General features: G+C 44.2%; 30 non-coding genes across 30 annotated transcripts; 23 read left to right on the forward strand and 7 right to left on the reverse strand.

Annotated features, from left to right (window-relative positions):
• The first annotated feature begins 2,570 nt into the window (after window positions 1-2,570).
• Trnai-gau (transfer RNA isoleucine (anticodon GAU)) lies at window positions 2,571-2,643 on the forward strand. Its single transcript has one exon. It is a non-coding gene; the product is annotated as a tRNA-Ile (tRNA).
• An 81-nt stretch (window positions 2,644-2,724) lies between these two features.
• On the forward strand, window positions 2,725-2,796 carry Trnap-agg (transfer RNA proline (anticodon AGG)). Its single transcript has one exon. It is a non-coding gene; the product is annotated as a tRNA-Pro (tRNA).
• A 755-nt stretch (window positions 2,797-3,551) lies between these two features.
• Window positions 3,552-3,624, reverse strand: Trnaa-agc (transfer RNA alanine (anticodon AGC)). The gene has a single exon. It is a non-coding gene; the product is annotated as a tRNA-Ala (tRNA).
• Window positions 3,625-3,949: 325 nt separating this feature from the next.
• Trnad-guc (transfer RNA aspartic acid (anticodon GUC)) lies at window positions 3,950-4,021 on the forward strand. Its single transcript has one exon. It is a non-coding gene; the product is annotated as a tRNA-Asp (tRNA).
• Window positions 4,022-4,593: 572 nt separating this feature from the next.
• Window positions 4,594-4,666, forward strand: Trnai-aau (transfer RNA isoleucine (anticodon AAU)). The gene has a single exon. It is a non-coding gene; the product is annotated as a tRNA-Ile (tRNA).
• An 81-nt stretch (window positions 4,667-4,747) lies between these two features.
• Trnap-agg (transfer RNA proline (anticodon AGG)) lies at window positions 4,748-4,819 on the forward strand. The gene has a single exon. It is a non-coding gene; the product is annotated as a tRNA-Pro (tRNA).
• Window positions 4,820-5,574: 755 nt separating this feature from the next.
• Window positions 5,575-5,647, reverse strand: Trnaa-agc (transfer RNA alanine (anticodon AGC)). The gene has a single exon. It is a non-coding gene; the product is annotated as a tRNA-Ala (tRNA).
• A 325-nt stretch (window positions 5,648-5,972) lies between these two features.
• On the forward strand, window positions 5,973-6,044 carry Trnad-guc (transfer RNA aspartic acid (anticodon GUC)). Its single transcript has one exon. It is a non-coding gene; the product is annotated as a tRNA-Asp (tRNA).
• Window positions 6,045-6,616: 572 nt separating this feature from the next.
• Trnai-gau (transfer RNA isoleucine (anticodon GAU)) lies at window positions 6,617-6,689 on the forward strand. Its single transcript has one exon. It is a non-coding gene; the product is annotated as a tRNA-Ile (tRNA).
• Window positions 6,690-6,770: 81 nt separating this feature from the next.
• Trnap-agg (transfer RNA proline (anticodon AGG)) lies at window positions 6,771-6,842 on the forward strand. Its single transcript has one exon. It is a non-coding gene; the product is annotated as a tRNA-Pro (tRNA).
• A 755-nt stretch (window positions 6,843-7,597) lies between these two features.
• Trnaa-agc (transfer RNA alanine (anticodon AGC)) lies at window positions 7,598-7,670 on the reverse strand. The gene has a single exon. It is a non-coding gene; the product is annotated as a tRNA-Ala (tRNA).
• Window positions 7,671-7,995: 325 nt separating this feature from the next.
• Window positions 7,996-8,067, forward strand: Trnad-guc (transfer RNA aspartic acid (anticodon GUC)). The gene has a single exon. It is a non-coding gene; the product is annotated as a tRNA-Asp (tRNA).
• A 569-nt stretch (window positions 8,068-8,636) lies between these two features.
• On the forward strand, window positions 8,637-8,709 carry Trnai-gau (transfer RNA isoleucine (anticodon GAU)). The gene has a single exon. It is a non-coding gene; the product is annotated as a tRNA-Ile (tRNA).
• An 81-nt stretch (window positions 8,710-8,790) lies between these two features.
• On the forward strand, window positions 8,791-8,862 carry Trnap-agg (transfer RNA proline (anticodon AGG)). The gene has a single exon. It is a non-coding gene; the product is annotated as a tRNA-Pro (tRNA).
• Window positions 8,863-9,617: 755 nt separating this feature from the next.
• Window positions 9,618-9,690, reverse strand: Trnaa-agc (transfer RNA alanine (anticodon AGC)). The gene has a single exon. It is a non-coding gene; the product is annotated as a tRNA-Ala (tRNA).
• Window positions 9,691-10,015: 325 nt separating this feature from the next.
• On the forward strand, window positions 10,016-10,087 carry Trnad-guc (transfer RNA aspartic acid (anticodon GUC)). Its single transcript has one exon. It is a non-coding gene; the product is annotated as a tRNA-Asp (tRNA).
• Window positions 10,088-10,656: 569 nt separating this feature from the next.
• Trnai-gau (transfer RNA isoleucine (anticodon GAU)) lies at window positions 10,657-10,729 on the forward strand. The gene has a single exon. It is a non-coding gene; the product is annotated as a tRNA-Ile (tRNA).
• Window positions 10,730-10,810: 81 nt separating this feature from the next.
• On the forward strand, window positions 10,811-10,882 carry Trnap-agg (transfer RNA proline (anticodon AGG)). Its single transcript has one exon. It is a non-coding gene; the product is annotated as a tRNA-Pro (tRNA).
• Window positions 10,883-11,637: 755 nt separating this feature from the next.
• On the reverse strand, window positions 11,638-11,710 carry Trnaa-agc (transfer RNA alanine (anticodon AGC)). Its single transcript has one exon. It is a non-coding gene; the product is annotated as a tRNA-Ala (tRNA).
• Window positions 11,711-12,035: 325 nt separating this feature from the next.
• Window positions 12,036-12,107, forward strand: Trnad-guc (transfer RNA aspartic acid (anticodon GUC)). The gene has a single exon. It is a non-coding gene; the product is annotated as a tRNA-Asp (tRNA).
• A 571-nt stretch (window positions 12,108-12,678) lies between these two features.
• Trnai-gau (transfer RNA isoleucine (anticodon GAU)) lies at window positions 12,679-12,751 on the forward strand. Its single transcript has one exon. It is a non-coding gene; the product is annotated as a tRNA-Ile (tRNA).
• Window positions 12,752-12,832: 81 nt separating this feature from the next.
• Trnap-agg (transfer RNA proline (anticodon AGG)) lies at window positions 12,833-12,904 on the forward strand. The gene has a single exon. It is a non-coding gene; the product is annotated as a tRNA-Pro (tRNA).
• Window positions 12,905-13,658: 754 nt separating this feature from the next.
• Window positions 13,659-13,731, reverse strand: Trnaa-agc (transfer RNA alanine (anticodon AGC)). Its single transcript has one exon. It is a non-coding gene; the product is annotated as a tRNA-Ala (tRNA).
• A 325-nt stretch (window positions 13,732-14,056) lies between these two features.
• On the forward strand, window positions 14,057-14,128 carry Trnad-guc (transfer RNA aspartic acid (anticodon GUC)). Its single transcript has one exon. It is a non-coding gene; the product is annotated as a tRNA-Asp (tRNA).
• Window positions 14,129-14,699: 571 nt separating this feature from the next.
• Trnai-gau (transfer RNA isoleucine (anticodon GAU)) lies at window positions 14,700-14,772 on the forward strand. The gene has a single exon. It is a non-coding gene; the product is annotated as a tRNA-Ile (tRNA).
• An 81-nt stretch (window positions 14,773-14,853) lies between these two features.
• On the forward strand, window positions 14,854-14,925 carry Trnap-agg (transfer RNA proline (anticodon AGG)). Its single transcript has one exon. It is a non-coding gene; the product is annotated as a tRNA-Pro (tRNA).
• A 755-nt stretch (window positions 14,926-15,680) lies between these two features.
• Trnaa-agc (transfer RNA alanine (anticodon AGC)) lies at window positions 15,681-15,753 on the reverse strand. The gene has a single exon. It is a non-coding gene; the product is annotated as a tRNA-Ala (tRNA).
• A 325-nt stretch (window positions 15,754-16,078) lies between these two features.
• Window positions 16,079-16,150, forward strand: Trnad-guc (transfer RNA aspartic acid (anticodon GUC)). Its single transcript has one exon. It is a non-coding gene; the product is annotated as a tRNA-Asp (tRNA).
• A 571-nt stretch (window positions 16,151-16,721) lies between these two features.
• Trnai-gau (transfer RNA isoleucine (anticodon GAU)) lies at window positions 16,722-16,794 on the forward strand. Its single transcript has one exon. It is a non-coding gene; the product is annotated as a tRNA-Ile (tRNA).
• Window positions 16,795-16,875: 81 nt separating this feature from the next.
• Trnap-agg (transfer RNA proline (anticodon AGG)) lies at window positions 16,876-16,947 on the forward strand. The gene has a single exon. It is a non-coding gene; the product is annotated as a tRNA-Pro (tRNA).
• The last annotated feature ends 553 nt before the right edge of the window (window positions 16,948-17,500 follow it).

The following is a 17,500-nucleotide window of genomic DNA, read 5'->3' on the forward strand; positions in this document are numbered from 1 at the left end:
ATGAAGCTGTAGCCCTTTTGTAAGGATTGGAGTAATCTTTTTGCATTGGACACACGACTATTAAGAGTGGAAAATCCTTTTGACCTTTCTTTAATAAACTCAGAAAATAATTTATCTTTTTATCTGTGACCACATTTCTGTCATTCTGTAGAGTGCTGTTTTACCTCTTCAAAGATTTGTCTAAATAGATTAATGCTGCAGTGACATTTTGCATTTTGCCTGAGTATAATATTTATGCTGATTTCAAAACCCAAGCAGCTGGATACAGTTGAACAACAATAATTATTGTTATTATTGTTGTTCAACTGTGTCCAGGTACATACTTGTACAGTTGTACTATAGAAAGAGTATGCTTTCCTTCTTTCTGTGGAAAATATATGAAAATAGTACATCAAATCAGTTAATAATGGTTCATTTTTTGTAGTTCTATTTTGTTTCCCTAAACCGAAATATTGTGCTACTTTTTCTGATGTGTCCAATAAAGCTGATAAATGAATAAAAAATATTGAAAGAATGTGACCTAATGGGATCTTTGCCGCAAACAGAAATATCAAGGTTAAGATTTTATATTTGCAGAGGTACAACAAACAACAAACAAGAATTTCCTTAGTGCAAAATTAATGTTGCTTTAAAACATTAATGACAACCCAACTTACGGTGCTCATAAAATATTCACAATCTCTTTCCTATGTTCTTTGCAACTGTCTTTAACCTTTTTCACATTCAGATTATTGTCTATTATCCAAATAAAATTATTTCCAGAGGAATTGCCAGCACATTTGCACAGCCTGTGTATAATTTGCTCTTTGCAAGGCTATTAAAGAACACATCAGCTGTTACTTTGGCCGCGTTTGCTCTCGAGATTTGAAACGTTTCAGCCACAGCATTTAATGCAAGTCTAGAAATGCCTCGACCAGGAAAACGGGGCACAATAAAAATAATTGTTACATCCAAATTAATCACTGCTATGTTAGGTGAATCGGGGAGGACATCTTTAAACAAATCTCGCACACTTAGAAATACGCTACTGTAACGATACTCTACCTTCGAAAGGTCAAGCGTATTTCTCCGCCGATATTCCGATTTCCTGTACATTTTGTGCTCTTTGCCAAAGCCACAGGGCTTCTAACTGCAGGTTGTGTTTTCAGCATATCCAGTCTCCACACAACTCACTGGATAACAATCCACCATTATCTGGCAACAGACCTTACAATAGGCTTATGAATTTCTAAACATCCGTCCATCCTCGGCATCTTGACAATTTAAAAATCCTCTGTCTGGAGCCATACCCACAGTTACGTCACCTATAATCATTGATGTGCCACCAAGAGATCATCTATTGTCTGTCGACACAACGGTTGTTTGTTTCAGGGCTTGGCAAATTTAAAAATCAAAAGAATTCTTTATAAACAGTTAATATCTCTCTCTATACGTGATATTTATCAAAGCAATGATTTGTATCGACCACGTAAGATTTAGTGATATGATATGATATGATATTTTATTATTTATGCACGGTAAAATCATCAGCTAAGATTACAAACAATGCTAAAATCTAAATTACAAAAGGTAAAATTTTAAAATGATTACAATAAAATACAATTACTATAATACTATATTAATTCTAAAGCTGCTTTCCATGAATGCCGTGCTTTATACTAAAATATGTCTTTAATCAGATTTTTGAAAAGCCCAAGAGACTCTGCTTGTCTCGCTTTGAGGGGTAAGCTATTCCAGACAGTAGCACCTCTATAGCTGAAGCTGTTTCTATAATAATTTGTCCGTGGAAACGGAACATTAAGCTTTCTTTCAGAGTCTCTTAAACTATAAACAGATTCGCGGTTTGTAAATTTAGAACATAGATATTCCGGTGCTAGCCCCTGAAGACACTTATAGACCATTGTGGCCAGCGCAATTTGTTGCTGGCTAACTAGATTTTTCCAGCCTAAAATTTTGAATAGCTCGCTAGCATTTGCATCAAAATTAGAGAAGGTCAAAACTCTGGCTGCTCTATTTTGCAGTTTTTGTAATTTGTCATGTAACGTGATACCACAGTTTCCCCAGACGACATTGCAGTAGTCAAAGTGCGGTTGAAGTAAAGCGTGATAAATAGAGTGCAATGTCGTCTGAGGAACGAGATGCCTTATACGTTTGAGGGCTCCAATTCCAGAAGCTACTTTCTTTGTCAGTTTATCGACATGGCTACTCCAGTTAAGATTATTATCAATAAGCACGCCCAGGGATTTAGCAACAGAAACTTGAGTGATAGGAGCACCATTAATCTCGGGAATTGGAGGATTTGTGAGAGCATACAACCTCTGCCTTGATCCAATCAGCATAAATTCGGTTTTTCTCATGTTCAGGGTAAGTTTGTTTGCTATCAACCACTTTTTAACATTTTCTAGATCATGGTTAAGTCTTGATTCTATGTCGCCTGTATTGTCACTCGCATATGTTAGGTGGGTGTCATCTGCGTACATCCATGTTAGTCAAAACTAACAGGAAAATTACCTTGTATTGTGCTGGACGCGTTTTGAAATCACAAACCACACCATTCGTTAATTCCACCTGGTCCTTTAGCTCAGCTGGCAGAGCGTGGTGCTGATAACGCCAAGGTCGTGAGTTCGAGCCTCACATGGACCAAGGCACTCGATTATTTCTTTTCTTTCTCATGGCGTGTGACAGTAAATTTCGCCCCTGTCCAACCACTATAGAACTGTTTTCGGCCTGTTGGTCTAGTGGCATGATTCTCGCTTAGGGTGCGAGAGGTCCCGGGTTCAACTCCCGGACAGGCCCTCCCAAGCTAGATTTTACCAATCACGCCTAGCTGGCAGTATTCGGAGCTAATGGCCTTCAGCCAACTCGTTGAATGTGTTTGCCATAAGAAGCTGACAATTCCAACTGTGGGTATGTGATATCGGCAGAGGCGCATCGTTGGTTAACCCAAAACTTTGATCTCCATCTCTTTAAACACTTCTTCTCGACGACGAAAAAAGGCTCACAAGTTTTTACTTCTCACTTCCGACCACTTTCCTACACCTGGGTTTGAAGGATTGCCGCACGAAACACTGACCCTGCAAGAAATTGCATGCCTTCTTTTCGGCATAAATTAATGATGGTCTTTAGCATATTTTTCAAGAAGATCTCTTGCCAGTCTTGTTCGGTTCCTATGTCATTCAGCCTTCAAAAAAACGTCAATTTGGCTCCAAGTCAAGAATGTGCACAGAATTCCGTCACCACTGCCATCTATTGGGACTCAGACTAGACAAGTGATTTTTAGCTCCAAGACGCCGAAGTCCATTCAGTTACTTCAAAAACAAATGCCATGACACGGAAAACAGGTGGTTTGCATGTCACCGTGCCACACGGCAAGATGTGTCAGACACTAATACTTAGGCACCAATGGCACTTGAGGCCATGACTTCCTTTTCACAAAACAAGCGCTCTGGCCAAGTATGTCATTCACAAGACCAGCGTGGTTGTGCCATGCATAAGAAAAAGTCAGCATGAGATTGTTTGAGCTCCGAACATTGGCCACATTTGATCGCACGTGGAGAATCCGGGCATTGATCCCGGTACCTCCCGCATGCTAAGCGGGCGCTCTACCATTTGAGCTAATTCCCCATTGCAACCTCTCTTAGTTAAAGGATCATTAAACATCGCCGTGACACGTCTGCAAGTAATTCATGCACCTCGTTTCGCGAGTCCAACGTTTCAATTTTGGTTCCGGCAGAAAAGAAACGCTACTAGAAGGAACAAAGATTTAAAACCACACTTAGCTTGCGTAAATTATGTGCCGAAACGACCGACTGCATCCCTCACACATTGCCATCCAGTGTGCCAAACATGGCGGTTCCGTGATTCCATCATGAATATTCTTCGGCGCATGTTCGCGATTCGTGTATCAAACTTAACACGCATTTTAAGCCTTGGCAAGACACCGTGTTTTTCCTCGGTAGTATAGTGGATAGTATCCCCGCCTGTCACGCGGGAGACCGGGGTTCGATTCCCCGCCGGGGAGAGAGGATCATTTTGACTTGTGCGACTAGTGGCTGCCTTCAAAGAAAAGGATCTGAGACGTGCAAGGCTGCTGGCTCAAACATTACGAAGAAAGAGAAAATGACCTGGTGAAGAAAGTTTGCCAAAGCCACAGGGCTTCTAACTGCAGGTTGTGTTTTCAGCATATCCAGTCTCCACACAACTCACTGGATAACAATCCACCATTATCTGGCAACAGACCTTACAATAGGCTTATGAATTTCTAAACATCCGTCCATCCTCGGCATCTTGACAATTTAAAAATCCTCTGTCTGGAGCCATACGCACAGTTACGTCACCTATAATCATTGATGTGCCACCAAGAGATCATCTATTGTCTGTCGACACAACGGTTGTTTGTTTCAGGGCTTGGCAAATTTAAAAATCAAAAGAATTCTTTATAAACAGTTAATATCTCTCTCTATACGTGATATTTATCAAACCAATGATTTGTATCGACCACGTAAGATTTAGTCAAAACTAACAGGAAAATTACCTTGTATTGTGCTGGACGCGTTTTGAAATCACAAACCACACCATTCGTTAATTCCACCTGCTCCTTTAGCTCAGCTGGCAGAGCGTGGTGCTAATAACGCCAAGGTCGTGAGTTCGAGCCTCACATGGACCAAGGCACTCGATTATTTCTTTTCTTTCTTATGGCGTGTGACAGTAAATTTCGCCCCTGTCCAACCACTATAGAACTGTTTTCGGCCTGTTGGTCTAGTGGCATGATTCTCGCTTAGGGTGCGAGAGGTCCCGGGTTCAACTCCCGGACAGGCCCTCCCAAGCTAGATTTTACCAATCACGCCTAGCTGGCAGTATTCGGAGCTAATGGCCTTCAGCCAACTCGTTGAATGTGTTTGCCATAAGAAGCTGACAATTCCAACTGTGGGTATGTGATATCGGCAGAGGCCCATCGTTGGTTAACCCAAAACTTTGATCTCCATCTCTTTAAACACTTCTTCTCGACGACGAAAAAAGGCTCACAAGTTTTTACTTCTCACTTCCGACCACTTTCCTACACCTGGGTTTGAAGGATTGCCGCACGAAACACTGACCCTGCAAGAAATTGCGTGCCTTCTTTTCGGCATAAATTAATGATGGTCTTTAGCATATTTTTCAAGAAGATCTCTTGCCAGTCTTGTTCGGTTCCTATGTCATTCAGCCTTCAAAAAAACGTCAATTTGGCTCCAAGTCAAGAATGTGCACAGAATTCCGTCACCACTGCCATCTATTGGGACTCAGACTAGACAAGTGATTTTTAGCTCCAAGACGCCGAAGTCCATTCAGTTACTTCAAAAACAAATGCCATGACACGGAAAACAGGTGGTTTGCATGTCACCGTGCCACACGGCAAGATGTGTCAGACACTAATACTTAGGCACCAATGGCACTTGAGGCCATGACTTCCTTTTCACAAAACAAGCGCTCTGGCCAAGTATGTCATTCACAAGACCAGCGTGGTTGTGCCATGCATAAGAAAAAGTCAGCATGAGATTGTTTGAGCTCCGAACATTGGCCACATTTGATCGCACGTGGAGAATCCGGGCATTGATCCCGGTACCTCCCGCATGCTAAGCGGGCGCTCTACCATTTGAGCTAATTCCCCATTGCAACCTCTCTTAGTTAAAGGATCATTAAACATCGCCGTGACACGTCTGCAAGTAATTCATGCACCTCGTTTCGCGAGTCCAACGTTTCAATTTTGGTTCCGGCAGAAAAGAAACGCTACTAGAAGGAACAAAGATTTAAAACCACACTTAGCTTGCGTAAATTATGTGCCGAAACGACCGACTGCATCCCTCACACATTGCCATCCAGTGTGCCAAACATGGCGGTTCCGTGATTCCATCATGAATATTCTTCGGCGCCTGTTCGCGATTCGTGTATCAAACTTAACACGCATTTTAAGCCTTGGCAAGACACCGTGTTTTTCCTCGGTAGTATAGTGGATAGTATCCCCGCCTGTCACGCGGGAGACCGGGGTTCGATTCCCCGCCGGGGAGAGAGGATCATTTTGACTTGTGCGACTAGTGGCTGCCTTCAAAGCAAAGGATCTGAGACGTGCAAGGCTGCTGGCTCAAACATTACGAAGAAAGAGAAAATGACCTGGTGAAGAAAGTTTGCCAAAGCCACAGGGCTTCTAACTGCAGGTTGTGTTTTCAGCATATCCAGTCTCCACACAACTCACTGGATAACAATCCACCATTATCTGGCAACAGACCTTGCAATAGGCTTATGAATTTCTAAACATCCGTCCATCCTCGGCATCTTGACAATTTAAAAATCCTCTGTCTGGAGCCATACGCACAGTTACGTCACCTATAATCATTGATGTGCCACCAAGAGATCATCTATTGTCTGTCGACACAACGGTTGTTTGTTTCAGGGCTTGGCAAATTTAAAAATCAAAAGAATTCTTTATAAACAGTTAATATCTCTCTCTATACGTGATATTTATCAAACCAATGATTTGTATCGACCACGTAAGATTTAGTCAAAACTAACAGGAAAATTACCTTGTATTGTGCTGGACGCGTTTTGAAATCACAAACCACACCATTCGTTAATTCCACCTGCTCCTTTAGCTCAGCTGGCAGAGCGTGGTGCTGATAACGCCAAGGTCGTGAGTTCGAGCCTCACATGGACCAAGGCACTCGATTATTTCTTTTCTTTCTCATGGCGTGTGACAGTAAATTTCGCCCCTGTCCAACCACTATAGAACTGTTTTCGGCCTGTTGGTCTAGTGGCATGATTCTCGCTTAGGGTGCGAGAGGTCCCGGGTTCAACTCCCGGACAGTCCCTCCCAAGCTAGATTTTACCAATCACGCCTAGCTGGCAGTATTCGGAGCTAATTGCCTTCAGCCAACTCGTTGAATGTGTTTGCCATAAGAAGCTGACAATTCCAACTGTGGGTATGTGATATCGGCAGAGGCCCATCGTTGGTTAACCCAAAACTTTGATCTCCATCTCTTTAAACACTTCTTCTCGACGACGAAAAAAGGCTCACAAGTTTTTACTTCTCACTTCCGACCACTTTCCTACACCTGGGTTTGAAGGATTGCCGCACGAAACACTGACCCTGCAAGAAATTGCATGCCTTCTTTTCGGCATAAATTAATGATGGTCTTTAGCATATTTTTCAAGAAGATCTCTTGCCAGTCTTGTTCGGTTCCTATGTCATTCAGCCTTCAAAAAAACGTCAATTTGGCTCCAAGTCAAGAATGTGCACAGAATTCCGTCACCACTGCCATCTATTGGGACTCAGACTAGACAAGTGATTTTTAGCTCCAAGACGCCGAAGTCCATTCAGTTACTTCAAAAACAAATGCCATGACACGGAAAACAGGTGGTTTGCATGTCACCGTGCCACACGGCAAGATGTGTCAGACACTAATACTTAGGCACCAATGGCACTTGAGGCCATGACTTCCTTTTCACAAAACAAGCGCTCTGGCCAAGTATGTCATTCACAAGACCAGCGTGGTTGTGCCATGCATAAGAAAAAGTCAGCATGAGATTGTTTGAGCTCCGAACATTGGCCACATTTGATCGCACGTGGAGAATCCGGGCATTGATCCCGGTACCTCCCGCATGCTAAGCGGGCGCTCTACCATTTGAGCTAATTCCCCATTGCAACCTCTCTTAGTTAAAGGATCATTAAACATCGCCGTGACACGTCTGCAAGTAATTCATGCACCTCGTTTCGCGAGTCCAACGTTTCAATTTTGGTTCCGGCAGAAAAGAAACGCTACTAGAAGGAACAAAGATTTAAAACCACACTTAGCTTGCGTAAATTATGTGCCGAAACGACCGACTGCATCCCTCACACATTGCCATCCAGTGTGCCAAACATGGCGGTTCCGTGATTCCATCATGAATATTCTTCGGCGCATGTTCGCGATTCGTGTATCAAACTTAACACGCATTTTAAGCCTTGGCAAGACACCGTGTTTTTCCTCGGTAGTATAGTGGATAGTATCCCCGCCTGTCACGCGGGAGACCGGGGTTCGATTCCCCGCCGGGGAGAGAGGATCATTTTGACTTGTGCGACTAGTGGCTGCCTTCAAAGCAAAGGATCTGAGACGTGCAAGGCTGCTGGCTCAAACATTACGAAGAAAGAGAAGACCTGGTGAAGAAAGTTTGCCAAAGCCACAGGGCTTCTATCTGCAGGTTGTGTTTTCAGCATATCCAGTCTCCACACAACTCACTGGATAACAATCCACCATTATCTGGCAACAGACCTTACAATAGGCTTATGAATTTCTAAACATCCGTCCATCCTCGGCATCTTGACAATTTAAAAATCCTCTGTCTGGAGCCATACCCACAGTTACGTCACCTATAATCATTGATGTGCCACCAAGAGATCATCTATTGTCTGTCGACACAACGGCTCTTTGTTTCAGGGCTTGGCAAATTTAAAAATCAAAAGAATTCTTTATAAACAGTTAATATCTCTCTCTATACGTGATATTTATCAAACCAATGATTTGTATCGACCACGTAAGATTTAGTCAAAACTAACAGGAAAATTACCTTGTATTGTGCTGGACGCGTTTTGAAATCACAAACCACACCATTCGTTAATTCCACCTGGTCCTTTAGCTCAGCTGGCAGAGCGTGGTGCTGATAACGCCAAGGTCGTGAGTTCGAGCCTCACATGGACCAAGGCACTCGATTATTTCTTTTCTTTCTCATGGCGTGTGACAGTAAATTTCGCCCCTGTCCAACCACTATAGAACTGTTTTCGGCCTGTTGGTCTAGTGGCATGATTCTCGCTTAGGGTGCGAGAGGTCCCGGGTTCAACTCCCGGACAGGCCCTCCCAAGCTAGATTTTACCAATCACGCCTAGCTGGCAGTATTCGGAGCTAATGGCCTTCAGCCAACTCGTTGAATGTGTTTGCCATAAGAAGCTGACAATTCCAACTGTGGGTATGTGATATCGGCAGAGGCCCATCGTTGGTTAACCCAAAACTTTGATCTCCATCTCTTTAAACACTTCTTCTCGACGACGAAAAAAGGCTCACAAGTTTTTACTTCTCACTTCCGACCACTTTCCTACACCTGGGTTTGAAGGATTGCCGCACGAAACACTGACCCTGCAAGAAATTGCATGCCTTCTTTTCGGCATAAATTAATGATGGTCTTTAGCATATTTTTCAAGAAGATCTCTTGCCAGTCTTGTTCGGTTCCTATGTCATTCAGCCTTCAAAAAAACGTCAATTTGGCTCCAAGTCAAGAATGTGCACAGAATTCCGTCACCACTGCCATCTATTGGGACTCAGACTAGACAAGTGATTTTTAGCTCCAAGACGCCGAAGTCCATTCAGTTACTTCAAAAACAAATGCCATGACACGGAAAACAGGTGGTTTGCATGTCACCGTGCCACACGGCAAGATGTGTCAGACACTAATACTTAGGCACCAATGGCACTTGAGGCCATGACTTCCTTTTCACAAAACAAGCGCTCTGGCCAAGTATGTCATTCACAAGACCAGCGTGGTTGTGCCATGCATAAGAAAAAGTCAGCATGAGATTGTTTGAGCTCCGAACATTGGCCACATTTGATCGCACGTGGAGAATCCGGGCATTGATCCCGGTACCTCCCGCATGCTAAGCGGGCGCTCTACCATTTGAGCTAATTCCCCATTGCAACCTCTCTTAGTTAAAGGATCATTAAACATCGCCGTGACACGTCTGCAAGTAATTCATGCACCTCGTTTCGCGAGTCCAACGTTTCAATTTTGGTTCCGGCAGAAAAGAAACGCTACTAGAAGGAACAAAGATTTAAAACCACACTTAGCTTGCGTAAATTATGTGCCGAAACGACCGACTGCATCCCTCACACATTGCCATCCAGTGTGCCAAACATGGCGGTTCCGTGATTCCATCATGAATATTCTTCGGCGCATGTTCGCGATTCGTGTATCAAACTTAACACGCATTTTAAGCCTTGGCAAGACACCGTGTTTTTCCTCGGTAGTATAGTGGATAGTATCCCCGCCTGTCACGCGGGAGACCGGGGTTCGATTCCCCGCCGGGGAGAGAGGATCATTTTGACTTGTGCGACTAGTGGCTGCCTTCAAAGCAAAGGATCTGAGACGTGCAAGGCTGCTGGCTCAAACATTACGAAGAAAGAGAAGACCTGGTGAAGAAAGTTTGCCAAAGCCACAGGGCTTCTATCTGCAGGTTGTGTTTTCAGCATATCCAGTCTCCACACAACTCACTGGATAACAATCCACCATTATCTGGCAACAGACCTTACAATAGGCTTATGAATTTCTAAACATCCGTCCATCCTCGGCATCTTGACAATTTAAAAATCCTCTGTCTGGAGCCATACCCACAGTTACGTCACCTATAATCATTGATGTGCCACCAAGAGATCATCTATTGTCTGTCGACACAACGGCTCTTTGTTTCAGGGCTTGGCAAATTTAAAAATCAAAAGAATTCTTTATAAACAGTTAATATCTCTCTCTATACGTGATATTTATCAAACCAATGATTTGTATCGACCACGTAAGATTTAGTCAAAACTAACAGGAAAATTACCTTGTATTGTGCTGGACGCGTTTTGAAATCACAAACCACACCATTCGTTAATTCCACCTGGTCCTTTAGCTCAGCTGGCAGAGCGTGGTGCTGATAACGCCAAGGTCGTGAGTTCGAGCCTCACATGGACCAAGGCACTCGATTATTTCTTTTCTTTCTCATGGCGTGTGACAGTAAATTTCGCCCCTGTCCAACCACTATAGAACTGTTTTCGGCCTGTTGGTCTAGTGGCATGATTCTCGCTTAGGGTGCGAGAGGTCCCGGGTTCAACTCCCGGACAGTCCCTCCCAAGCTAGATTTTACCAATCACGCCTAGCTGGCAGTATTCGGAGCTAATGGCCTTCAGCCAACTCGTTGAATGTGTTTGCCATAAGAAGCTGACAATTCCAACTGTGGGTATGTGATATCGGCAGAGGCCCATCGTTGGTTAACCCAAAACTTTGATCTCCATCTCTTTAAACACTTCTTCTCGACGACGAAAAAAGGCTCACAAGTTTTTACTTCTCACTTCCGACCACTTTCCTACACCTGGGTTTGAAGGATTGCCGCACGAAACACTGACCCTGCAAGAAATTGCATGCCTTCTTTTCGGCATAAATTAATGATGGTCTTTAGCATATTTTTCAAGAAGATCTCTTGCCAGTCTTGTTCGGTTCCTATGTCATTCAGCCTTCAAAAAAACGTCAATTTGGCTCCAAGTCAAGAATGTGCACAGAATTCCGTCACCACTGCCATCTATTGGGACTCAGACTAGACAAGTGATTTTTAGCTCCAAGACGCCGAAGTCCATTCAGTTACTTCAAAAACAAATGCCATGACACGGAAAACAGGTGGTTTGCATGTCACCGTGCCACACGGCAAGATGTGTCAGACACTAATACTTAGGCACCAATGGCACTTGAGGCCATGACTTCCTTTTCACAAAACAAGCGCTCTGGCCAAGTATGTCATTCACAAGACCAGCGTGGTTGTGCCATGCATAAGAAAAAGTCAGCATGAGATTGTTTGAGCTCCGAACATTGGCCACATTTGATCGCACGTGGAGAATCCGGGCATTGATCCCGGTACCTCCCGCATGCTAAGCGGGCGCTCTACCATTTGAGCTAATTCCCCATTGCAACCTCTCTTAGTTAAAGGATCATTAAACATCGCCGTGACACGTCTGCAAGTAATTCATGCACCTCGTTTCGCGAGTCCAACGTTTCAATTTTGGTTCCGGCAGAAAAGAAACGCTACTAGAAGGAACAAAGATTTAAAACCACACTTAGCTTGCGTAAATTATGTGCCGAAACGACCGACTGCATCCCTCACACATTGCCATCCAGTGTGCCAAACATGGCGGTTCCGTGATTCCATCATGAATATTCTTCGGCGCATGTTCGCGATTCGTGTATCAAACTTAACACGCATTTTAAGCCTTGGCAAGACACCGTGTTTTTCCTCGGTAGTATAGTGGATAGTATCCCCGCCTGTCACGCGGGAGACCGGGGTTCGATTCCCCGCCGGGGAGAGAGGATCATTTTGACTTGTGCGACTAGTGGCTGCCTTCAAAGCAAAGGATCTGAGACGTGCAAGGCTGCTGGCTCAAACATTACGAAGAAAGAGAAAATGACCTGGTGAGGAAGTTTGCCAAAGCCACAGGGCTTCTATCTGCAGGTTGTGTTTTCAGCATATCCAGTCTCCACACAACTCACTGGATAACAATCCACCATTATCTGGCAACAGACCTTACAATAGGCTTATGAATTTCTAAACATCCGTCCATCCTCGGCATCTTGACAATTTAAAAATCCTCTGTCTGGACCCATACCCACAGTTACGTCACCTATAATCATTGATGTGCCACCAAGAGATCATCTATTATCTGTCGACACAACGGCTCTTTGTTTCAGGGCTTGGCAAATTTAAAAATCAAAAGAATTCTTTATAAACAGTTAATAGCTCTCTCTATACGTGATATTTATCAAACCAATGATTTGTATCGACCACGTAAGATTTAGTCAAAACTAACAGGAAAATTACCTTGTATTGTGCTGGACGCGTTTTGAAATCACAAACCACACCATTCGTTAATTCCACCTGGTCCTTTAGCTCAGCTGGCAGAGCCTGGTGCTGATAACGCCAAGGTCGTGAGTTCGAGCCTCACATGGACCAAGGCACTCGATTATTTCTTTTCTTTCTCATGGCGTGTGACAGTAAATTTCGCCCCTGTCCAACCACTATAGAACTGTTTTCGGCCTGTTGGTTTAGTGGCATGATTCTCGCTTAGGGTGCGAGAGGTCCCGGGTTCAACTCCCGGACAGGCCCTCCCAAGCTAGATTTTACCAATCACGCCTAGCTGGCAGTATTCGGAGCTAATGGCCTTCAGCCAACTCGTTGAATGTGTTTGCCATAAGAAGCTGACAATTCCAACTGTGGGTATGTGATATCGGCAGAGGCCCATCGTTGGTTAACCCAAAACTTTGATCTCCATCTCTTTAAACACTTCTTCTCGACGACGAAAAAAGGCTCACAAGTTTTTACTTCTCACTTCCGACCACTTTCCTACACCTGGGTTTGAAGGATTGCCGCACGAAACACTGACCCTGCAAGAAATTGCATGCCTTCTTTTCGGCATAAATTAATGATGGTCTTTAGCATATTTTTCAAGAAGATCTCTTGCCAGTCTTGTCGGTTCCTATGTCATTCAGCCTTCAAAAAAACGTCAATTTGGCTCCAAGTCAAGAATGTGCACAGAATTCCGTCACCACTGCCATCTATTGGGACTCAGACTAGACAAGTGATTTTTAGCTCCAAGACGCGGAAGTCCATTCAGTTACTTCAAAAACAAATGCCATGACACGGAAAACAGGTGGTTTGCATGTCACCGTGCCACACGGCAAGATGTGTCAGACACTAATACTTAGGCACCAATGGCACTTGAGGCCATGACTTCCTTTTCACAAAACAAGCGCTCTGGCCAAGTATGTCATTCACAAGACCAGCGTGGTTGCGCCATGCATAAGAAAAAGTCAGCATGAGATTGTTTGAGCTCCGAACATTGGCCACATTTGATCGCACGTGGAGAATCCGGGCATTGATCCCGGTACCTCCCGCATGCTAAGCGGGCGCTCTACCATTTGAGCTAATTCCCCATTGCAACCTCTCTTAGTTAAAGGATCATTAAACATCGCCGTGACACGTCTGCAAGTAATTCATGCACCTCGTTTCGCGAGTCCAACGTTTCAATTTTGGTTCCGGCAGAAAAGAAACGCTACTAGAAGGAACAAAGATTTAAAACCACACTTAGCTTGCGTAAATTATGTGCCGAAACGACCGACTGCATCCCTCACACATTGCCATCCAGTGTGCCAAACATGGCGGTTCCGTGATTCCATCATGAATATTCTTCGGCGCATGTTCGCGATTCGTGTATCAAACTTAACACGCATTTTAAGCCTTGGCAAGACACCGTGTTTTTCCTCGGTAGTATAGTGGATAGTATCCCCGCCTGTCACGCGGGAGACCGGGGTTCGATTCCCCGCCGGGGAGAGAGGATCATTTTGACTTGTGCGACTAGTGGCTGCCTTCAAAGCAAAGGATCTGAGACGTGCAAGGCTGCTGGCTCAAACATTACGAAGAAAGAGAAAATGACCTGGTGAGGAAGTTTGCCAAAGCCACAAGGCTTCTATCTGCAGGTTGTGTTTTTAGCATATCCACTCTCCACACAACTCACTGGATAACAATCCACCATTATCTGGCAACAGACCTTACAATAGGCTTATGAATTTCTAAACATCCGTCCATCCTCGGCATCTTGACAATTTAAAAATCCTCTGTCTGGAGCCATACCCACAGTTACGTCACCTATAATCATTGATGTGCCACCAAGAGATCATCTATTGTCTGTCGACACAACGGCTCTTTGTTTCAGGGCTTGGCAAATTTAAAAATCAAAAGAATTCTTTATAAACAGTTAATATCTCTCTCTATACGTGATATTTATCAAACCAATGATTTGTATCGACCACGTAAGATTTAGTCAAAACTAACAGGAAAATTACCTTGTATTGTGCTTGACGCGTTTTGAAATCACAAACCACACCATTCGTTAATTCCACCTGGTCCTTTAGCTCAGCTGGCAGAGCGTGGTGCTGATAACGCCAAGGTCGTGAGTTCGAGCCTCACATGGACCAAGGCACTCGATTATTTCTTTTCTTTCTCATGGCGTGTGACAGTAAATTTCGCCCCTGTCCAACCACTATAGAACTGTTTTCGGCCTGTTGGTCTAGTGGCATGATTCTCGCTTAGGGTGCGAGAGGTCCCGGGTTCAACTCCCGGACAGGCCCTCCCAAGCTAGATTTTACCAATCACGCCTAGCTGGCAGTATTCGGAGCTAATGGCCTTCAGCCAACTCGTTGAATGTGTTTGCCATAAGAAGCTGACAATTCCAACTGTGGGTATGTGATATCGGCAGAGGCCCATCGTTGGTTAACCCAAAACTTTGATCTCCATCTCTTTAAACACTTCTTCTCGACGACGAAAAAAGGCTCACAAGTTTTTACTTCTCACTTCCGACCACTTTCCTACACCTGGGTTTGAAGGATTGCCGCACGAAACACTGACCCTGCAAGAAATTGCATGCCTTCTTTTCGGCATAAATTAATGATGGTCTTTAGCATATTTTTCAAGAAGATCTCTTGCCAGTCTTGTTCGGTTCCTATGTCATTCAGCCTTCAAAAAAACGTCAATTTGGCTCCAAGTCAAGAATGTGCACAGAATTCCGTCACCACTGCCATCTATTGGGACTCAGACTAGACAAGTGATTTTTAGCTCCAAGACGCCGAAGTCCATTCAGTTACTTCAAAAACAAATGCCATGACACGGAAAACAGGTGGTTTGCATGTCACCGTGCCACACGGCAAGATGTGTCAGACACTAATACTTAGGCACCAATGGCACTTGAGGCAATGACTTCCTTTTCACAAAACAAGCGCTCTGGCCAAGTATATCATTCACAAGACCAGCGTGGTTGTGCCATGCATAAGAAAAAGTCAGCATGAGATTGTTTGAGCTCCGAACATTGGCCACATTTGATCGCACGTGGAGAATCCGGGCATTGATCCCGGTACCTCCCGCATGCTAAGCGGGCGCTCTACCATTTGAGCTAATTCCCCATTGCAACCTCTCTTAGTTAAAGGATCATTAAACATCGCCGTGACACGTCTGCAAGTAATTCATGCACCTCGTTTCGCGAGTCCAACGTTTCAATTTTGGTTCCGGCAGAAAAGAAACGCTACTAGAAGGAACAAAGATTTAAAACCACACTTAGCTTGCGTAAATTATGTGCCGAAACGACCGACTGCATCCCTCACACATTGCCATCCAGTGTGCCAAACATGGCGGTTCCGTGATTCCATCATGAATATTCTTCGGCGCATGTTCGCGATTCGTGTATCAAACTTAACACGCATTTTAAGCCTTGGCAAGACACCGTGTTCTTCCTCGGTAGTATAGTGGATAGTATCCCCGCCTGTCACGCGGGAGACCGGGGTTCGATTCCCCGCCGGGGAGAGAGGATCATTTTGACTTGTGCGACTAGTGGCTGCCTTTAAAGCAAAGGATCTGAGACGTGCAAGGCTGCTGGCTCAAACATTACGAAGAAAGAGAAAATGACCTGGTGAGGAAGTTTGCCAAAGCCACAGGGCTTCTAACTGCAGGTTGTGTTTTCAGCATATCTAGTCTCCACACAACTCACTGGATAACAATCCACCATTATCTGGCAACAGACCTTACAATAGGCTTATGAATTTCTAAACATCCGTCTATCCTCAGCATCTTGACAATTTAAAAATCCTCTGTCTGGAGCCATACCCACAGTTACGTCACCTATAATCATTGATGTGCCACCAAGAGATCATCTATTGTCTGTCGACCCAACGGTTCTTTGTTTTAGGGCTTGGCAAATTTAAAAATCAAAAGAATTCTTTATAAACAGTTAATATCTCTCTCTATACGTGATATTTATCAAACCAATGATTTGTATCGACCACGTAAGATTTAGTCAAAACTAACAGGAAAATTACCTTGTATTGTGCTGGACGCGTTTTGAAATCACAAACCACACCATTCGTTAATTCCACCTGGTCCTTTAGCTCAGCTGGCAGAGCGTGGTGCTGATAACGCCAAGGTCGTGAGTTCGAGCCTCACATGGACCAAGGCACTCGATTATTTCTTTTCTTTCTCATGGCGTGTGACAGTAAATTTCGCCCCTGTCCAACCACTATAGAACTGTTTTCGGCCTGTTGGTCTAGTGGCATGATTCTCGCTTAGGGTGCGAGAGGTCCCGGGTTCAACTCCCGGACAGGCCCTCCCAAGCTAGATTTTACCAATCACGCCTAGCTGGCAGTATTCGGAGCTTTCACTCTTTGCAAAATGGCCTTCAGCCAACTCGTTGAATGTGTTTGCCATAAGAAGCTGACAATTCCAACTGTGGGTATGTGATATCGGCAGAGGCCCATCGTTGGTTAACCCAAAACTTTGATCTCCATCTCTTTAAACACTTCTTCTCGACGACGAAAAAAGGCTCACAAGTTTTTACTTCTCACTTCCGACCACTTTCCTACACCTGGGTTTGAAGGATTGCCGCACGAAACACTGACCCTGCAAGAAATTGCATGCCTTCTTTTCGGCATAAATTAATGATGGTCTTTAGCATATTTTTCAAGAAGATCTCTTGCCAGTCTTGTTCGGTTCCTATGTCATTCAGCCTTCAAAAAAACGTCAATTTGGCTCCAAGTCAAGAATGTGCACAGAATTCCGTCACCACTGCCATCTATTGGGACTCAGACTAGACAAGTGATTTTTAGCTCCAAGACGCCGAAGTCCATTCAGTTACTTCAAAAACAAATGCCATGACACGGA

Source organism: Montipora foliosa, chromosome 11 (genome assembly GCF_036669935.1).
Source record: "Montipora foliosa isolate CH-2021 chromosome 11, ASM3666993v2, whole genome shotgun sequence".
NCBI classification, from domain to species: domain Eukaryota; kingdom Metazoa; phylum Cnidaria; class Anthozoa; order Scleractinia; family Acroporidae; genus Montipora; species Montipora foliosa.